Here is a 21,665-nt window from a genome sequence, read left to right on the forward strand (position 1 = left end):
GAGTCCAAAAGTCCGTTATACACAGCTGCGTCTTTTTTCCTGTCTTGCATACAGGGTCGTCATTGCCATCTTTCTAAATTCCATATATATGTGTTAGTATACTGTATTGGTGTTTTTCTTTCTGGCTTACTTCACTCTGTATAATCGGCTCCAGTTTCATCCATCTCATCAGAACTGATTCAAATGAATTCTTTTTAATGGCTGAGTAATACTCCATTGTGTATATGTACTACCAGCTTTCTTATCCATTCATCTGCTGATGGACATCTAGGTTGTTTCCATGTTCTGGCTATTATAAAGAGTGCTGCGATGAACATTGGGGTACATGTGTCTCTTTCAGTTCTGGTTTCCTCGGTGTGTATGCCCAGCAGTGGGATTGCTGGGTCATAAGGCAGTTCTATTTGCAATTTTTTAAGGAATCTCCACACTGTTCTCCATAGTGGCTGTACTAGTTTGCATTCCCACCAACAGTGTAGGAGGGTTCCCTTTTCTCCACACCCTCTCCAGCATTTATTGCTTGTAGATTTTTGGATCGCAGCCATTCTGACTGGTGTGAAGTGGTACCTCATTGTGGTTTTGATTTGCATTTCTCTGATAATGAGTGATGTTGAGCATCTTTTCATGTGTTTCTTAGCCATCCATATGTCTTCTTTGGAGAAATGTCTATTTAGTTCTTTGGCCCATTTTTTGATTGGGTCGTTTATTTTTCTGGAATTGAGCTGCATAAGTTGCTTGTATATTTTTGAGATTAGTTGTTTGTCAGTTGCTTCATTTGCTATTATTTTCTCCCATTCAGAAGGCTGTCTTTTCACCTTGCTGATATTTTCCTTTGTTGTGCAGAAGCTTTTAATTTTAATTAGATCCCATTTGTTTATTTTTGCTTTTATTTCCAGAATTCTGGGAGGTGGATCATAGAGGATCCTGCTGTGATTTATGTCGGAGAGTGTTTTGCCTATGTTCTCCTCTAGGAGTTTTATAGTTTCTGGTCTTACATTTAGATCTTTAATCCATTTTGAGTTTATTTTTGTGTGCGGTGTTAGAAAGTGATCTAGTTTCATTCTTTGACAAGTGGTTGACCAGTTTTCCCGGCACCACTTGTTAAAGAGATTGTCTTTACTCCATTGTATATTCTTGCCTCCTTTGTCAAAGATAAGGTGTCCATATGTGTGTGGATTTATCTCTGGGCTTTCTATTTTGTTCCATTGATCTATATGTCTGTCTTTGTGCCAGTACCATACTGTTTTGATGACTGTGGCTTTGTAGTAGAGCCTGAAGTCAGGCAAGTTGATTCCTCCAGTTCCATTCTTCTTTCTCAAGATTGCTTTGGCAATTCGAGGTTTTTTGTATTTCCATACAAATCTTGAAATTATTTGTTCTAGTTCTGTGAAAAATATGGCTGGTAGCTTGATAGGGATTGCATTGAATTTGTAAATTGCTTTGGGTAGTATACTCATTTTCACTATATTGATTCTTCCGATCCACGAACATGGTATATTTCTCCATCTATTAGTGTCCTCTTTGATTTCTTTCATCAGTGGTTTTATAGTTTTCTATATATAGGTCTTTAGTTTCTTTGGGTAGATATATTCCTAAGTATTTTATTCTTTTCATTGCAATGGTGAATGGAATTGTTTCCTTAATTTCTTTTTCTACTTTCTCATTATTGGTGTATAGGAATGCAAGGGATTTCTGTGTGTTGATTTTATATCCTGCAACTTTACTATATTCATTGATGAGCTCTAGTAATTTTCTGGTGGAGTCTTTAGGGTTTTCCATGTAGAGGATCATGTCATCTGCAAACAGTGAGAGTTTTACTTCTTCTTTTCCAATTTGGATTCCTTTTATTTCTTTTTCTGCTCTGATTGCTGTGGCCAAAACTTCCAGAACTATGTTGAATAGTAGCGGTGAAAGTGGACACCCTTGTCTTGTTCCTGACTTTAGGGGAAATGCTTTCAATTTTTCACCATTGAGGATAATGTTTGCTGTGGGTTTGTCATATATAGCTTTTATTATGTTGAGGTATGTTCCTTCTATTCCTGCTTTCTGGAGAGTTTTTATCATAAATGGATGTTGAATTTTGTCAAAGGCCTTCTCTGCATCTATTGAGGTAATCATATGGTTTTTATTTTTCAATTTGTTAATGTGGTGAATTACATTGATTGATTTGTGGATATTGAAGAATCCTTGCAGCCCTGGGATAAAGCCCACTTGGTCATGGTGTATGATCTTTTTAATGTGTTGTTGGATTCTGATTGCTAGAATTTTGTTGAGGATTTTTGCATCTATGTTCATCAGTGATATTGGCCTGTAGTTTTCTTTTTTTGTGACATCTTTGTCAGGTTTTGGTATTAGGGTGATGGTGGCCTCATAGAATGAGTTTGGAAGTTTACCTTCCTCTGCAATTTTCTGGAAGAGTTTGAGTAGGATAGGTGTTAGCTCTTCTCGAAATTTTTGGTAGAATTCAGCTGTGAAGGCGTCTGGACTTGGGCTTTTGTTTCCTGGAAGATTTCTGATTACAGTTTCAATTTCCGTGCTTGTGATGGGTCTGTTAAGATTTTCTATTTCTTCCTGGTTCAGTTTTGGAAAATTGTACTTTTCTAAGAATTTGTCCATTTCTTCCACGTTGTCCATTTTATTGGCATACAACTGCTGATAGTAGTCTCTTATGATCCTTTGTATTTCTGTGTTGTCTGTTGTGATCTCTCCATTTTCGTTTCTAATTTTATTGATTTGATTTTTCTCTCTTTGCTTCTTGATGAGTCTGGCTAGTGGTTTGTCAATTTTATTTATCCTTTCAAAGAACCAGCTTTTGGCTTTGTTGATTTTTGCTATGGTCTCTTTTGTTTCTTTTGCATTTATTTCTGCCCTAATTTTTAAGATTTCTTTCCTTCTACTAACTCTGGGGTTCTCCAATTCTTCCTTTTCTAGTTGCTTTAGTTGTAGAGTTAGGTTATTTATTTGACTTTTTTCTTGTTTCTTGAGGTGTGCCTGTATTGCTATGAACTTTCCTCTTAGCACTGCTTTTATAGTGTCCCACAGGTTTTGGGTTGTTGTGTTTTCATTTTCATTAGTTTCTATGCATATTTTGATTTCTTTTTTGATTTCTTCTGTGATTTGTTGGTTATTCAGAAGTGTGTTGTTCAACCTCCATATGTTGGAATTTTTAGTAGTTTTTCTCCTGTAATTGAGATCTAATCTTAATGCATTATGGTCAGAAAAGATGCTTGGAATGATTTCGATTTTTTTGAATTTATCAAGTTTAGATTTATGGCCCAGGATGTGATCTATCCTGGAGAAGCTTCCATGAGCACTTGAAAAAAAGGTGAAATTCATTGTTTTGGGGTGAAATGTCCTATAGATATCAATTACGTCTAACTGGTCTAATGTATCATTTAAAGTTTGTGTTTCTTTGTTAATTTTCTGTTTAGTTGATCTGTCCATAGGTGTGAGTGGGGTATTAAAGTTTCCCACTATTATTGTGTTATTGTTGATTTCCCCTTTCATACTTGTTAGCATTTGTCTTACATATTGCAGTGCTCCTATGTTGGGTGCATATATATTGATAATTATTATATCTTCTTCTTGGATTGATCCTTTGATCATTATGTAGTGGCCTTCTTTGTCTCTTTTCACAGCCTTTGTTTTAAAGTCTATTTTATCGGATATGAGTATTGCCACTCCTGCTTTCTTTTGGTCTCTATTTGCGTGGTATATCTTTTTCCAGCCCTTCACTTTCAGTCTGTATGTGTCCCTTGTTTTGAGGTGGGTCTTTTGTAAGCAGCATATAGAGGGGTCTTGTTTTTGTATCCATTCGGCCAGTCTTTGCCTTTTGGTTGGGGCGTTCAACCCATTTACGTTTAAGGTAATTATTGATAAGTATGATCCCGTTATCATTTACTTTATTGTTTTGGGTTCAGGTTTATACACCCTTTTCATGTTTCCTGTCTAGAGAATATCCTTTAGAATTTGTTGGAGAGCTGGTTTGGTGGTGCTGAATTCTCTCAGCTTTTGCTTGTCTGTAAAGCTTTTGATTTCTCCTTCGTATTTGAATGAGATCCTTGCTGGGTACAGTAATCTGGGATGTAGGTTATTGTCTTTCATCACTTTAAGTATGTCTTGCCATTCCCTCCTGGCCTGAAGAGTTTCTATTGAAAGATCAGCTGTTATCCTTATGGGAATCCCCTTGTGTGTTATTTGTTGTTTTTCCCTTGCTGCTTTTAATATTTGTTCTTTGTGTTTGATCTTTGTTAATTTGATTAATATGTGTCTTGGGGTGTTTCGCCTTGGGTTTATCCTATTTGGAACTCTCTGTGTTTCTTGGACTTGGGTGATTATTTCCTTCCCCATTTTAGGGAAGTTTTCAACTATTATCTCCTCAAGGATTTTCTCATGATCTTTCTTTCTGTCTTCTTCTTCTGGGACTCCTATAATTCGAATGTTGGAGCGTTTCATATTGTCCTGGAGGTCTCTGAGATTGTCCTCATTTCTTTTAATTCGTTTTTCTTGTTTCCTCTCTGATTCATTTATTTCTACCATTCTATCTTCTATTTCACTAATCCTATCTTCTGCCTCCGTTATTCTAATATTTGTTGCCTCCAGAGTGTTTCTGATCTCATTTATTGTGTTATTCATTATATTTTGACTCTTTTTTATTTCTTCTAGGTCCTTGTTAAACCTTTCTTGCATCTTCTCAATCCTTGTCTCTAGACTATTTATCTGTGATTCTATTTTGATTTCAAGATTTTGGATCATTTTCACTATCAATATTCGGAATTCCTTCTCAGGTAGATTCCCTACTTCTTCCTCTTTTGTTTGGTTTGGTGGGCAACTCTCCTGTTCCTTTACCTGCTGAGTATTCCTCTGTCTCTTCATCTTGGTTATATTGCTGCGTTTGGGGTGGCCTTTTTATATTCTGGTAGTTTGTGGAGTTCTCTTTATTATGGAGCTTCCTCACTGTGGGTGGGGTTCTATCAGTGGCTTGTCAAGGTTTCCTGGTTAGGGAGGCTTGTGTTGGAGTTCTGGTGGGTGGAGCTGGGTTTCTTCTCTCTGGAGTGCAGTGGAGTGACCAGTAATGGGTTATGAGACATCAAGGGTTTTGGAATAATTTTGAGCTGCCTGTATATTGAAGCTCAGGGGAGTGTTCCTGTGTTGCTGGAGAATTTGAGTGGTATGTCTTGTTTTGGAACTTGTTGGCCCTTGGGTGGAGCTTGGTTTCAGTGTAGGTATGAAGGCATTTGATGAGCTCCTATTGCTTAATGTTCCCTGAATTCAAGAGTTCTCTAATGTTTTCAGGCTTTGGATTTAAGCCTCCTGCTTCTGGTCTTCAGTTTTATTTTTACAGTAGCCTCTAGACTTCTCCATCTATACAGCACCGATGATAAAACATCTAGGTTAAAGATGAAAAGTTTCTCCACATTGAGGGATACTCAGAGAGGTTCACTGAGTTACAAGGAGGAGAGAAGATGGAGGGGGTAGTTAGAGGTAACTGGAATGAGATGCAGTGAGATCAAAAGAGGAGAGAGCAAGCTAGCCAGTAGTCACTTCCTTATGTGTGCTCTATAGTCTGGACCACTCAGAGGTATTTACGGAGTTATATGGGGAAGAGGAGAGGGAGGAAGTAGACAGAGGTGACCAGGAGGATAAGAGAGAGGAATGAGAAGGAGAGAGACAAATCCTGCCAGTAACCAGTTCCTTAGGTGTTCTCCACCGTCTGGAACACACAGAGATTCACAGAGTTGGATAGAGAAGAGATGGGGGAGAAAAGAGACAGAGGCCACCTGGTGGAGAAAAAGGAGAGTCCAAAGGAGGAGAGAGTGGTCAAGCCAGTAATCTCACTCTCAGGTAAACTTGGGTAGTGAAGTTTGGGTTTTTAAATGTACAAAATTGACAACAGAAACCTAAGAGCAAAGATTAAAAATCTAGAGTAGAGGTTGGATTTTAAAAAATACAAGATTAAAGAAAAGAAGCAGAAGGAAAAAGGAAGAAAGAAAAAAAAAAACAAGAATTATTAAAAAACAAACAAACAAAAAAACAAAACAAAACAAAACAAAAACAAAAAACCACCAACAACCATCCAAAGGCTATATATGGTGTCTGCCTTAAAAAAAAAAAAAAAAAAAGTCTTTTTTTTTTTTTTAAATAGTAATAGTAGGTTATAGAAATAAAATTTAGAGGAGAAATAGAAGACTTAACAATTAAAAAAAAAGTTAGAAAAAAAAAGAAGAAGAAAAAAAGAAAAAGAAAAAAAAAAAGGAATGATTTTAAAATTATTAAAAATATATCTGGCCCTTCTCTGATGTTTTGGGCCGTGTGGGATCACTTCCAAGGTGGTTCCCTCTGTTTAACTTCTTCTGTTTGCTGGTTTTTTAGGCTCACTAGTTCAGTCGCGCTGTGGGGAGGGGGGATGCTGCAAACAAATAGCACTGTCGTGTGCACAGTGTCTCAGCCCCGCCTGACCTGTCCCTTCTCGCGGCTCACAAACCGCTCCGGCTCTATGATGCTCAGCCGGGAACCGTCTGGGGCCGGCCCTAGGCTGCGTGCACTTCCCCGGTCCAAGCCGCTCAGGTTCGGCGCTCAGGCCGCCCTCAGAGGCACAGATTCGGCTGGGACTGCGTTTTGTGCCCTTCCCAGGTCCGAGTAGCTCAGGAGTTTGGCGAGCGCGATCGCCGCAGCGTGTCACCTTTTCTGCCGCTGCTGCTCAGCTTTCTGGGTGGACCGCTGGCGTCCCCCGTGAGGCAGATTGTGAGTGTCCAGCACCCCCAGAAGTCTTAGCAAAGAGGCCTGCTTGCAGTTAGGTAAGTAAAGTCTCTCCGGGTCTGCAATTGCCCCTTTCCAGCCCTTACGGCTCTGGCTGCCTGTCCCCGGTGGGGGATGGTCTGCAGCCGGCTTTTTCCGTTCCGTCCTTTGTTCTGTGCTCGGTCCTGGCGGTGTCTTATGTTCGAGCTTTTCGGGCGGTAGCTATCCCACAGTCTGGTTTGCTAGTGCAAGTTAGATCGTTCTGGTTGCGCGTGGGGCATTCCTGCCCGATTCTTACAAAGCACTGCAGCCCGCGCCTCCCGCGCGTCCCTGCCCTGCCCCCACTTCCCAATGGCGGATGCAGGCCTCTGTGCTGCTTTTCTGCTGGGGGAGTTACTGTTGGGCTTGTAATCTCTTGGTTTTAATTATTTCTTTATTTTTCCTTCCTGTTATGTTGCCCTCTGTGTTTCCAAGACTTGCCACAGACTCGGCAGGGAGAGTGTTTCCTGGTGTTTGGAAACCTCTCTTCTTAAAATTCCCTTCCCGGGACGGGCTTCCCTTCCCGGGACGGGCTTCCCTTCCCGGGACGGAGCTCCCTCCCCACCTCCTTTGTCTCCTTTTTCATCTTTTATATTTTTTCCTACCTGTTTTTGAAGACAATGGTCTGCTTTTCTGGTTGCCTGATGACCTCTGCCAGCCTACAGAAGTTGTTTTGTGGAGTTTGCTCGGCGTTGAAATGTTCTTTTGAGGAATTTGTGAGGGAGAAAGTGGTCTTCCCGTCCTATTCCTCCGCCATCTTTATCCCGTCCCCTGGAATTTATTTCTTACCAGCTGACAAACTACATTTTTCAAATTCTTCCTCCAAAATAAAAAAGAAAAGCATGACATCTACATTTTGAAATGCTATATTCAAAATGTCCAAAGCTAAAATAAAAAATGATCACAGTGGAATGCAACATGATCAAATAATGCTAATATACAGACTTCTGATTTTAGTAAATTCATTGAGTAGTTAATTTGTTTATAGCTTGATGTGGATCAGAAACTTGACTATGTCTAAAATTCAGTTTTCCATTTTATTCAAAGACATTAGTCCTGTTATTCTAGCCACATATGATCTGTTCCTCATTATCTCTCTATCACCTTATCTCACTGCTTTCTAATTATATCTTCCATTAGGTCAAGCCTATTTTCTTGTCATTTCTGTCAGAAGACTTGCTAGTTTAAGGTTTTGGTTGTGCCTTGGATCCTGGAATTTTTTTCTTCTCTATTTACAACCAGTCTGAAGTTCTGTGATAATCTATACAAGGTCAGCCTTGCTCACCCTTGTATTCCCAGTGACTACTGCAGTCCCTGGCATACATGAGGTGTTCACTAAATGAATTAGCATACTGGCATTTACTAATATACTTCTCTTTGTGGATTGTATGTCTCTTCTTTGACTGTCTCATTTCTACAGTAAACTGTTAAGGTATAACTTGTTTTTTCTGAAGTTACAGGAAATAAGATAAAAGAATTGCACAACCAAATGGTCCATATATCTCTCAACTAAGAAAATAATCTGGAAAACTGATGGAATATTGACCCCTATGTCATTGTAATAATGATGACTTAGTTACAACTGACAAAATAAAAGCTTGTAAATATGAAATGCTAGTAGACAATTTCAAAATAAATTGAAATGTTAAAAAAAGAACAAGACTTTTTCCCTCATAGCATATTAATGCACACAGATTTTGTTTATTCATGAACATTTCCTAACAGGGCAAAAATAAATGGAAAACTGTAGGCACCTATAACACTCATCTTGTTGAAAAAAATGGATAAATTTTTAATTGCTTAATACATTTCCAAGAGTTCTAAATTTAACTTAACATTCATAACTGCCATATTATTAGAAAGAATTATACCATAAATTGTAGTATCTATCTAATATTTAATGAAAATATAACAATCTTGGTGAAACTTTTTCATATAGATATAAATTTGTTTTATGATGCTTCTATCAGAAATAAGAGTAAGAGACTCAACACAAAATTGTTTTGCAGCTTATTTTCATGCATTTATTTGGTAGAATATCAACTTAAAAAATTCCTTTTGCTAACCCTTTTGCAAAAAATTATAGTAGCATTTAAATATAGTACCCTTAAAATGTGTTGTGCCTTTTCTGGCAAGAATGAAGAGTGATTGTGAAGTGATTAGTTGGAGCTTTAGCCTCTGTTTTCCTAAGTTATGAGAGGTTTATGAGTAGAATCACTTTATTCCAATAGTCTTAATAAAGACTAAATAGAAACACACCTGGGGAACATTTTTGGGACACTCAGTATCACTTTGAAGTTTTAGGGTTCTGACATTTTGTTGCAACCTGAGAACACTTGCATAGCCCTCTCATGCTTCCTTTTGGTAAGACTTTTTGACAAGAATTATTATTCCTCTTGTCAAAGATATAAATGAAGAATAATTGGAGAAAATAGAATTTGGGTGGCTGCTCACTGCACTGTATATTACAAGGGGTGTGACAGCCATTATTCCCAATTATATTTAAGCTGAGGGGCAATTAATTTAGCATTTGTCTCTATACTCCCTTGAATTTTTGCTTTTGTTGCATGATTTCCCATTTTCTTATCTCTACTGATACTCATTATTCCTCAGGACAACATGCAAAGAATAAAGAATAGTTCTTGGCATACTCTCTAAAATCTAGGACAATGTTAAAAACAAGAGGTGGTGATAATAATTAGCTTAATGAATAAATGAGAGTGAAGTATAAAAAACAGTATAAGCATCATTTTTAGTAGTCCATAAAGAAAATCACTGCCCACAAATTTGTGAATTTTCCTCCTCCACCTTAAAAAAACAAACAAACAAACAAAAACTGGCAGGTAGAATAAATAGAACTTTTTTTACTGGACTTTTTATTTGTATATCATATCACTCAGGGCCTGGCCTTGCATTGTAGCTCATGATGCTCAAAGTTATGTCGTACTTACTAACATTAGCTGTAACCAGCTATACATTTTCGAGGGTTAGCTCTGTAAGACACATAGTCCAGGTCTCTGCTCCCTGTTTTCTGAACTTTTCAATGAAACTTACAGAAGTTAGTCAGTGTAATACTATCTTACTCCAGTTGCAAAGAGAATGATCTAAACTTGGATTGATTTAAAGATTTATTTTAGCTTTTATTTTTCCATTCATTCTTTCATTTATCCATTCATTAATGGAAAAGTAGCCATGGACAAATAAATATCACCACACTAGGGTGGACACCTTTCAGTACAGTCACTGTGACACTATAACTCCCTCATGGCAGTGAAAGACCTGAGTCCTAACCACCAGTCCTAACCAATGCCAGGGAACTCCCAAAATTTTGCTGTCCTTGGGGGAAACACAAAACTCACAATTGATGGTGATCCCTTAAGTTTGACAGTATGGGTTTTTTAAGTCTTTAGGAGAAAGAACCTCCAATATGGAAAGAAAAAACTAGGTTTGGAAAGTGATTGAAGTAATTATTAGTTTGTGGGATAGAGCAAGTTATGTAATTTATCTGGACTCCTGTGTCCTGATGGGCCAAGGATGGTGGGAGGATTAAATGAGTTAAGTATGAAAATCACCAGGCATGTCAGTTCAGTTCAGTTCAGTCATGCAGTCGTGTCCAACTTTAGGAGACCCAATGGACTGCCGCACGCCAGGCCTCCCTGTCCATCACCAACTCCCGGAGTCTACTCAGACTCATGTCCATTGAGTCAGTGATGACATCCAACCATCTCATCTTCTGTTGTCTCCGACTCCTCCCACCTTCAGTCTTTCCCAGCATTAGGGTATATTCTGGTGAATCAGGTCTTCGCAACAGGTGGCCAAATAATTGGAGTTTCAGCTTCAGCGTCAGTCCTTCCAATGAATATTCAGGACTGATTTCCTTTAGGATGAACTGGTTGGATCTCCTTGCTGTCCAGGGTACTCTCAAGAGTCTTCCCCAACACCACAATTCAAAAGCACCAATTCTTTGGCACTCAGCCTTCTTTATATTCCAACTCTCACATCCATACATGACTACTGGAAAAACCATAGCTTTCACTATATGGACCTTTGTTGGCAAAGTAATGTCTCTGCTTTTTAATATGCTGTCTAGTTTGGTCATAGCTTTTCTTCCAAGGAGCAAGCATCTTTTAATTGCATGGCTGCAGTCAACATCTGTAGTGATTTTGAAGCCCCGAAAAATAAAGTCTGTCACTGTTTCCATTGCTTCCCCGTCTATTTGCCATGAAGTGATGGGACCAGATGCCATGATCTTAGTCTTCTGAATGTTAGGTTTTTTTTTTTTCACTTTCCTCTTTCATTTCCATCAGGAGGCTCCTTAGTTCCTTGCTTTCTGCTATAAGGGTGGTGCCATCTGCATATCTGAGGTTTTTGATATTTCTCTGAACAATATTGATTGCATCTTGTGCTTCATCCAGCTCAGTGTTTCTCATGATGTACTCACTGCTTTCAAATAAGTATATCTTTCTTTTTCTCCATTGCCTTTCACTTCTCTTCTTTTCATAGCTATTTGTAAGGCCTCCTCAGACAAGCATTTTGCCTTTATACATTTATTTTTCTTGGGGATAGTCTTGATCACTGTCTCCTGTACAGTGTCATGAAACTCCAACCGAAGTTCACCAGGCACTCTGTCTATCAGATCTAATCCCTTGAATCTATTTCTCACTTCCACTGTATAGCCATAATGGATTTGATTTAGGTCATACCTGAACAGTGTAGTGGTTTTCCCTACTTTCTTAAATTTAAGTTGGAATTTGGCAATAAGGAGTTCATGATTTGAGCCACAGTCAGGTCCCAGTCTTGTTTTTGCTGACTGTGTAGAGCTTCTCCATCTTTGGCTGCAAAGAATATAATCAATCTGATTTTGGTGTTGACCATCTGGTGACCTCCATGTGTAGAGTCTTCTCTTGTGTGTCAGAAGAGGGTGTTTGCTATGACCAGTGTGTTCTCTTGGCAAACTCTGTTAGCCTGTGACCTGCTTCATTTTGTACTCCAAGGCCAAACTTGTCTATTATTCCAGGTATCTCTTGACTTCCTACATTTTCATTCCAGTCCCCTATAATGAAAAGGACATCTTTTATGGGGTATTAGTTCTAGAAGGTTTTGGAGGTCTTCACAGAACCATTCAACTTCAGCTTCTTCAGCATTACTGGTCAGGAAATAGACTTGGATTACTTGATAGTGAATGGTTTACTTGGAACTGAACAGAGATCATTCTGTTGTTTTTGAGATTGCATCCAAGTACTGCATTGCAGACTTTTTGTTGACTGTGAGAGCTACTCCATTTTTTCTAAGGGATTCTTGCCCACAGTAGTAGATATAATGGTCATCTGAGTTAAATTCACCCATTCCAGTCCATTTTAGTTCGCTGATTCCTAAAATGTTGATGTTCACCCTTGCCATCTCCTGTTGAGAACTTCCAGTTTGCCTTGATTCATGGACCTAACATTCCAGGTTCCTACGCAGTATTGTTCTTACAGCATCAGACTTTACTTCCATTACTGGTCACAATCACAACTGGGTATAGTTTTTGCTTTGGTTCCATCTCTCCATTCTTTCTGGAGTTATTTCTCCACTGATCTCCTGTAGCACCTACTGACCTGGGGAGTTCTTCTTTCAGTGTCCTATCTTTTTTGCCTTTTCATACTGTTCATGGGGTTCTCAAGGCAAGAATACTGAAGTGGTTTGCCATTGCCTTCGCCAGTGGACCACGTTTTGAGAGAGCTCTCTACAATGTCCCGTCGTCTTGGGTGGCCCTACATGGCATGGCTCATAGGTTCATTGAGTTAGACAAGGCTGTGGTCTGTGTGATCAGATTGGTTAGTTTTCTGTGATTGTGGTTTTCAGTCTATCTGTCCTCTAATGGAGAAGGATAAAAGCTTATTATGGAAGCTTCCTGATGGGAGAGACTAACTGAGGAGGAAACTGGGTCTTATTCTGATGGGTGGGGCCATGGTCAGTAAATCTTAAATCCAATTTTCTGTTGAAGGCTGGGGTTGTGTTCTGTCCCTGTTATTTGACCTGAGGTCAAACTATGGAGGAGGTAATGAAGATAAACTCCAGTTCAAGGTCAGGAAGGGTGGCCCAGAGGAGATACCAGTCATCCAAGGTAAGGAGCAGTGGCCGCACTTTGCTGGAGCAGCCATGAAGAGATACCCCACGTCCAAGGTAAGAGAAACCCAAGTAAGATGGTAGGTGTTGCGAGAGGGCATAAGAGGGCAGACACACTGAAACTGTAATCACAGAAAACGAACCAACTGATCACACAGACCACAGCCTATCTAACTCAATGAAACTAAGCCATGCCGTATGGGGCCACCCAAGACACATGGGTTATGGTGGAGAAGTCTGACAGAATGTGGTCCACTGGAGAAGGGAATGGCAAACCACTTCAGTATTCTTGCCTTGAGAACCCCATGAACAGTATGAAAAGGAAAAATGATAGGATACTGAAAGAGGAACTCCCCGGGTCAGTAGGTGCCCAATATGCTACTGGAGATCAGTGGAGAAATAACACCTGAAAGAATAAAGGGATGGAGCCAAAGCAAAAACAATACCCAGTTGTGGATGTGACTGGTGATAGAAGCAAGGTCCGATGCTGTAATATTGCATAGGAACCTGGAATGTCAGGTCCGTGAATCAAGGCAAATTGGAAGTGGTCAAACAGGAGATGGCAAGAGTGAACATCGACATTCTAGGAATCAGTGAACTAAAATGGACTGGAATGGGTGAATTTAACTAAGATGACCATTATATCTACTACTGTGGGCAGGAATCCCTTAGAAGAAATGAAGAGCCATCATGGTCAACAAAAGAGTCCAAAATGCAGTACTTGGATGCAATCTCAAAAATGACAGAATGATCTCTGTTCGTTTCCAAGGCAAACCATTCAATATCACAGCAATCCAAGTCTATGCCCCAACCAATAACACTGAAGAAGCTGAAGTTGAATGGTCCTATGAAGACCTACAAGAACTTTTAAAACTAACACCCAACAAAGATGTGCTTTTCATTGCAGGGGACTGGAATGCACAAGTAGGAAGTTAAGAAACACCTGGAGTAAAGGCAAACTTGGCCTTGGAATGTGGAATGAAGCAGGGCAAAGGCTAATAGATTTTGCCAAGAAAATGCACTTGTTATAGCAAACACCCTCTTCCAACAACACAAGAGAAGACTCTACACATGGACATCATCAGATGGTCAACACCAAAATCAGATTGATTATATTCTTTGCAGTCAAAGATGGAGAAGCTCTATACAGTCAGCAAAAACAAGACTGGGACCTGACTGTGGCTCAGATCATGAACTCCTTATTGCCAAATCCAGACTGAAATTGAAGAAAGTACGGAAAAACGCTAGACCATTCAGGTATGACCTAAATCAAATCGCTTATGATTATACAGTGGAAGTGAGAAATAGATTTAAGGGACTAGATCTAGATAGACAGAGTGCCAGATGAACTATGGACAGAGATTTGTGACATTGTACAGGAGACAGGGATCAAGACCATCCCCATGGAAAAGAAATGCAAAAAAGCAAAATGGCTGTCTGGGGAGGCCTTACAAATAGCTGTGAAAAGAAGAGAAGTGAAAAGCAAAGGAGAAAAGGAAAGGTACAAGCATCTGAATGCAGAGTTCCAAAGAATAGCAAGGAAAGAAAAGAAAGCCTTCCTCAGCGATCAATGCAAAGAAATAGAGGAAGACAACAGAATGGAAAAGACTAGAGATCTCTTCAAGAAAATTAGAGATACCAAGGGAATATTTCATGCAAAGATGGGCTCGATAAAGGACAGAAATGGTATGGCCCTAACAGAAGCAGAAGATATTAAGAAGAGGTGGCAGGAATACACAGGAGTACTGAACAAAAAAGAACTTCATGACCCAGACAATCACGATGGTGTGATCACTCACCTAGAGCCAGACACCCTGGAATGTGAAGTCAAGTGGGCCTTAGAAAGCATCACTACAAACAAAGCTAGTGGAGGTGATGGAATTCCAGTGGGGCTATTTCAAATCCTAAAAGATGATGCTGTGAAAGTGCTGCACTCAATATGCCAGCAAATATGAAAAACTCTGCAGTGGCCACAAGACTGGAAAAGGTCAGTTTTCATTCCAATCCCAAAGAAAGGCAATGAGAAAGAATGCTCAAACTACCTCACAATTTCCCTCATCTCACACGCTAGTAAAATAATGCTCAAAATTCTCCAAGTCAGGCTTCAGCAATATGTGAACCATGAACTTCCAGATATTCAAGCTGGTTTTAGAAAAGGCGGAGGAACCAGAGATCAAATTGTCAACATCTGCTGGATCATGGAAAAAGGAAGAGAGTTCCATCAAAACATCTATTTCTGCTTTATTGAGTATGCCAAAGCCTTTGACTGTGTGGATCACAATAAACTGTGGAAAATTCTGGAAGAGATGGGTATACCAGAGCACCTGACCTGCCTCTTGGGAAACCTATATGCAGATCAGGAAGCAACAGTTAGAACTGGACATGGAACAACAAGCTGGTTCCAAATAGGAAAAGGAGTACATCAAGGCTGTATATTGTCACCTGCTTATTTAATTTATACCAGAGTACATCATGAGAACTGCTGGGCTGGAAGAAGCACAAGATGGAATCAAGATTTCCAGGAGAAAGATCAATAACCTCAGATATGCAGATGATGCCACCCTTATGGCAGAAAGTGAAGAGGAACTAAAAAGCTTCTTGATGAAAGAGAAAGTGGAGAGTAAAAAAGTTGGCTTAAAGCTCAACATTCAGAAAATGAAGATCATGGCATTTGGTCCCATCACTTCATGGGAAATAGATGGGGAAACAGTAGAAACAGTGTCAGACTTTATTTTTGGGGGCTCCAAAATCACTGCAGATGGTGACTGCAGCCATGAAATTAAAAGACACTGATTCCTTGGGAGGAAAGTTATGACCAACCTAGATAGCATATTCAAAAGCAGAGGTATTACTTTACCAACAAAGGTCCGTCTAGCCAAGGCTATGGTTTTTCCAGTAGTCATGTATGGATGTGAGAGTTGGACTGTGAAGAAAGCTGGGGCACCGAAGAGTTGATGCTTTTGAACTGTGGTGTTGGAGAAGACTCTTGAGAGTCCCTTGGACTGCAAGGAGGTCCATCCAGTCTCTCCTGAAGGAGATCATACCTGTGTGTTCATTGGAAGGACTGATGCTAAAGCTGAAACTCCAATACTTTGGCTACCTCATGTGAAGAGTTGACTCATTGGAAAAGACTCTGATCCTGGGAGGGATTGGGGGGAGGAGGAGAAGGGGACGACAGAGGATGAGATGGCTTGATGGCATCACTGACTCAATGGGCATGAGTCTGAGTGAATTCCAGGAGTTGGTGATAGACAGGCATCTGAGCTACCAGGACGTGAGTTGGGTAAACTCCGGAAGTTGGTGATGGACAGGGAGGCCTAGCATGCTACGATTCATGGGGTTGCAAAGAGTCGGATACGACTGAGCCACTGAACTGAACTGAATGAAGATAATGGTGACCTCCTTCAAAAGGTCCCATGCATGCACTGCTACACTCAGTGTCCTCAACCCTGCAGCAGGCCACCACCAAGCCATGTCTCAGCCAATGACTCCTGGACATCCAAGGCCGTCTTGGTCAATCTCTTGTGGGGTCACTGCTCTTTTCTCCTGGGTCCTGGTGTGCACAAGGTTTTGTTTGTGCCCTCCAAGAGTCTGTTACCCCAATCCTGTGTAAGTTCTGGCAGCTTTATATTTGGTTAATAGTGACCTTCTCCCAGCAGGTTATGCCATACCCAGGTCTACTGTACCCAGAGTCCCTGCCCCTGCAGCAATTCACTGCTGACCCATACCTCCTCAGAAGATACACAAACACAGTTCTGTTTCAGTCTCTGTGGGGTGTCTGGGTCCTGGTGCACACAGGTATGAGCCCTATCTCTGGTGGGTATGCGGTTTGTTTCTAAATGTGATTCCACCCTTTCTACCATCTTGCTGGGCCTTCTCCTTTGCCCTTGACATTGAGTATCTTCTCAAAGTCGCCCCAGTGCTGCACAGCCGCTGCTCCAGTGCCTACTGTTTTGCTGGGGCTTCTCTGCCCTTGGATGTGGGGTATCTCCTCACAGCTGCTCAGCCGCCGTGCAGCCACTGTGCCAGGGCCACCAGGCACATAGAAGACAGCTGACAATGTTAACCCTGCTGAGCCCTCATCTATCCCTCCTTCAGTCAAGGTCAGGAGTGCATTGGAAGTAGGAGGTTAAAAAAGAAAAGAAAAGAATGTAGTTTTTCCTTTGAAACACATACTATACCCACCAATTTAACCTTTTGTGTGTGTGTGTGGTTAAATAAATACCTAATCAAAACTTCCATGGCCCTGGGGGTAAATTCTTGGACATTCAAGAGTTACTGTTGAGGATTTTCACATAATCACAGTGCCAACATTTGTATTTGTGTTTAAGATACTGTTTGTCCAGATGAAGACTGAAAACCCCTAAGGTACTGTGTTGTTGTTTAGTTGCTAAGTCATAATCCAACTATTTGTGACCCATGAACTGCAGCATGCCAGGCTTCCTGCCCTTCAGTCTCTCAGAGTTTGCTCCAACTCATGTCCATTGAGTCAGTGATGCCAACCATCTCACTCTCTGCTTCCCCCTTCTCTTGCCCTCAGTCTTTCCCAGTATCAAGGCACTGTGTAAAGGAGGGTATTGATGTAGTTCAGAGAACATCAGTGGAAAATTGAGAGTCAAAGTAATATAGGTATAGCAAATGTGAAGAAGCTGTGCTGAAATTGCTGTCTATAAACATTGTGAGCAGAGTTATAGTAAACCTAATTTGTATAGATCATTTATAGCATTTCATTAGCAGGGACTATGGGAAAAATATGAAATTATAATTATTTTCCAAAGTCTATCAATGATTAGATTGTCATTCAGAAGTGAAGTGAAGTCGCTCAGTCGTGTCCAGGGTCCTCAGTCCATGGGATTTTCCAGGCAAGAGTCCTGGAGTGGGTTGCCATTTCCTTCTCCAGGGGATCTTCCTGACCCAGGGATCAAACCCGGGTCTCCTGCATTGTAGGCAGATGCTTTACCATCTGAGCTACCAGGGTTTAATATTAATTTGAATGAGAAAGTTTTCAGACTGACTTTTGAAACTGATATTTGAGAACATGCTTGATAGCCATGACTTGTTAAGTGGTAGTTATCTTGAGTTTTCTGAAATAGCAAACAAAATGGGAATTATTAATGTATTCCTAGTATATTTTTGCAAAAATCCATGTTCTGAATTAAAAATTAAAACTGAGGAATTATGACATATAGAACTAGTCTTGAGGCTCCATCTTTTAACTGTTAAATCCCAGCCTTGTCAATTTAATTCCAGGACACAACCTCATCCATCACAATAAATAAAACTGCAACTATTTTTTTTTAGTGTTTAAATATTTAAATTAATTTCAGGCTTATGGTAGTTAAATTATATAAATGAAATGATTGTACATCTGGTTTTGTGTTTGTATAACTTTGAAGTCATTTTACAAAAAAAATTTATTTTAATATCAATAGTCTTTAAGACATTGTTTTTTCAAAGTGGTTTGTACATTTTAAGTTTTAGAAACATTGACAAAATGGATAATAATCAATAGCTAAAAGAATGCAATAACCTCCTTACCTTATAAAAATAGAGAAAGATGGTTTCTAAGTCTACCTCCGTTACTATATTTGAAGATCTCCAAAAATAAACAGCAAGTGTGACTTAGACTATCAGAGTTCCCTCAAAGTAATCACCTATGGAAGAAGAGATAGAAGTAAAAGTCCTGGTTGAATCTGCAAATGTAATTGAATCACAAACACAAGGATTAACTTCTTAGCACAAGAATCCAGTCCTTTTAAATAAAAGCCCTAGGTGCTTGGCTTAATCAAATGTCACTTTGAAAGCAGCAATGATAGTCTTGTTACCCAGATACCTTACCCAAACTTCATCTGAGAGAGGAGAAATTACAGGGGATCAGTGGAATAAAGTGTTAAGAAAAGAAATTATCTCTTGTCTTTGTAATTCCCAAGCATCTTCAAATCTATTAATATATTTCTTTTGAAGAATATGGACTGGGGAATTTAAACAGTCATTCAGGAAGATCAATATCTTTGCCTCAGATATATGATGAGTTAGATTTTTCTAAGTCAAGCTAGACACATTAGCTGAGACTTATCTTAAAACCACTAGAAAATGACCAGGAGATATTGACAATAAATTAAAAACTGTCTTTGCATAGTACAAGGTAGACAATTGTTTTAAAATCATGTCCTTTGAATCACCTATGATGTTATAGAGATTAATGAGTCATTTTACAGCTGCTTTCATTTACAAAATGAATCTTCCTACTTAGACAACTAGGAGCAGTAGTGTATTTTCGTGTGTGAGATTAAAAGTGATTTAATGAATATGAAAATTAGAGATTACTCACATGGGATAGAGAACCCAATTACATTTCTCAGGCTCTTAAGTATAGGTAAGCAGTAAATTTACATTATTAAGGATATTAGGCAATGAATCAAAAGGTGACCATTTTTTATATAATCAAATCCTACCTTGTCTATTGATGTATCTCTTTCAACTAGAAAGTAAAACTCACATATCCTGCATAGCTTCATGGCTAAATTTTTAATTATTTTCTAATCATTTATAATTTATAAAAATTATTATTGAGAGTTAAATTCCTTTTATTTTTATTTTTCAGTTCTCAAAACTTTGAACAGTGCTTTAAAGTTTTAATTTTTAAAATCCCTCCATTTGAAGTGGGCAAAGATTTTATGCTATGAAATCTGAGGCTGTTAGCTAGACAGAACTATTTTTCATTATCTAACCATTCTTTACTTCTGTAGATTGAATCTACATAACAATTATTTGTCCACCTGTGCTAGGTATGGTTCTAGCCTTTGGAGATACAGAAGGAAAAGATTCCTGCTCTTATGGATTTGCTTTCCAGAGTGGAAAGATCCAAAACCAAAACAAAACAAATGATGAAGGAAATCTCATTGTAGTGAGTGATGTTATAAGTAAAATAACAGTGATTTCTACAGGAGTAATGGGGGTGAAAGGCTTAACTTAGACAGGTTGACATTTTAGATGTGTTCCCAAATAAGGAGCCAGTCATCCAAAAATATCCACTGGGGCCAAGACCCTTTCTTTGGTTGTCAGAGAGCAGGCCTGTGGGCAAGTTCTGCACAAGCCTACAGATCCCAAGAAGAAGGGAGGGGTTGAGCCATCAGTGGTCAGTTCTCTTCCCAATTTATTGATGCAGTAATTAAAGATACCTTTATGATTAGGGTTTTAAAATGAGGCAAAAGCCTAAAAGTACCTTTGTAAAAACCTTTCATGAAACCAAAGGAGTAGAACAAACATATTCATGCTCCCCTCAAAAAAAAAAAAAAAAAAAAAAAGTCTAGCTTTATTCTAAGGACAATGTGAAGCAACTTTAAGAATTTAACCAAAAGCATGACCCTGATTTACAGATTTAAGGGAGCATTCTGGCTGTAGTCCAAGGATGAGATTGTAGGAGAGTGAAGAGTGATAGCAGGCAGACTAGTTGGGAAGCTGTGCAACAACCCAGGGAAAAACTATGGTAGCTGGCTAGGGAAGTCATGATAGGGGAGATAAGAAGTGGTTGAATTCTGTGTTAACCATTTTACTACTGTTATGACCTTGCTCAAGCCACAGAGGCTCGATTCTGAAATCAAAACCTTAAAATGTATTCTCATTTTCAAACTCAAGTAGGTTAGAGATGGTGAGAAGGGGATAGATCTTGTTATGGAAGTTAAATTGAATGCACTAGATAATGTATATGTTATGGGGTGAGGGAACAAGAATTAAAGGTTCCACATACACACTATGAACCAGTTACCCAATCAACAACACATGGTCTCAGATTTGGTTCAGTTTGGTGGCTCAGTTGTGGCCAACTCTTTGCAACCCCATGGACTGCAGCATGTCAGGCTTCCCTGTCCATCACCAACTCCTGGAGCTTGCTCAAACTCATGTCCTCTGAGTCAGTGATGCCATCCAATCACCCCATCCTCTGTCATCCCCTTCTCCTCCTGTGTTCAGTCTTTCCCAACAGCAGGTTATTCTCTGCCTTCTCATGTTTCCATGGCATGTTGTTCCTGCTACCTAGGTAAACTATTCTCTAACTTTCTGCCTGGTTAATACCTACTGATCCTTCAAATTGTAATTAAAATGTCACTTGCCCTCTAACACCTCCCCGACATAAATTAGATACTCCTCTTTGACCTTCTAAGGACTCAGTGTGTGTACTCCTCGAAAATCAATTACCATACTGAATTCCAATTGTTGATTTACATTCCAGACTCTCCTCACTGCAAAGTGTGGGAGAGATAGTCAACAGGAAGTGTGCCTTTCCCCTCTATACCTCTATTTCTTTACATTTTACCTCCTATATGGTATAAACCTAACATGTTTGTTGTGAAGCTTACATCAGTTCATTGGTGTCATCTTCTAATCCAGAATGCTAACAATTTTGCTGTGGTGGGGACTGTAAGCAGTATTTAGAAAACTGCCCCCTTTCATTACTTCTCTTAAATGGTGAACATGTTAGAGAACATGGGTGCATTCATTTAGTAAGTTACATAATTAAATGTTTGGCTACATCAAAGGAAAAATTGCACTGGATAAAGTTCAACAGGCAAGGAAAAATTTCAAGATTATTGCAACAGAGGAGAGGCCAGAACACAGTCTGAGCTCAACTCAGTTGAAGCAAAGGGCTGGGGAGTTTTTAAGAGCTGAAGTGAGAACAGTCTTAGGTCATTTGTGATTCCTAGTTGGCCTTACCTGAAAGAAGAGTCAACTTTCCCCTTTCATCCTAACAGGAGGTAGTTTCACAACCTGGAGCAAGGAACTCA

Source organism: Budorcas taxicolor, chromosome 5, assembly GCF_023091745.1.
Source record: "Budorcas taxicolor isolate Tak-1 chromosome 5, Takin1.1, whole genome shotgun sequence".
Lineage (NCBI taxonomy): Eukaryota > Metazoa > Chordata > Mammalia > Artiodactyla > Bovidae > Budorcas > Budorcas taxicolor.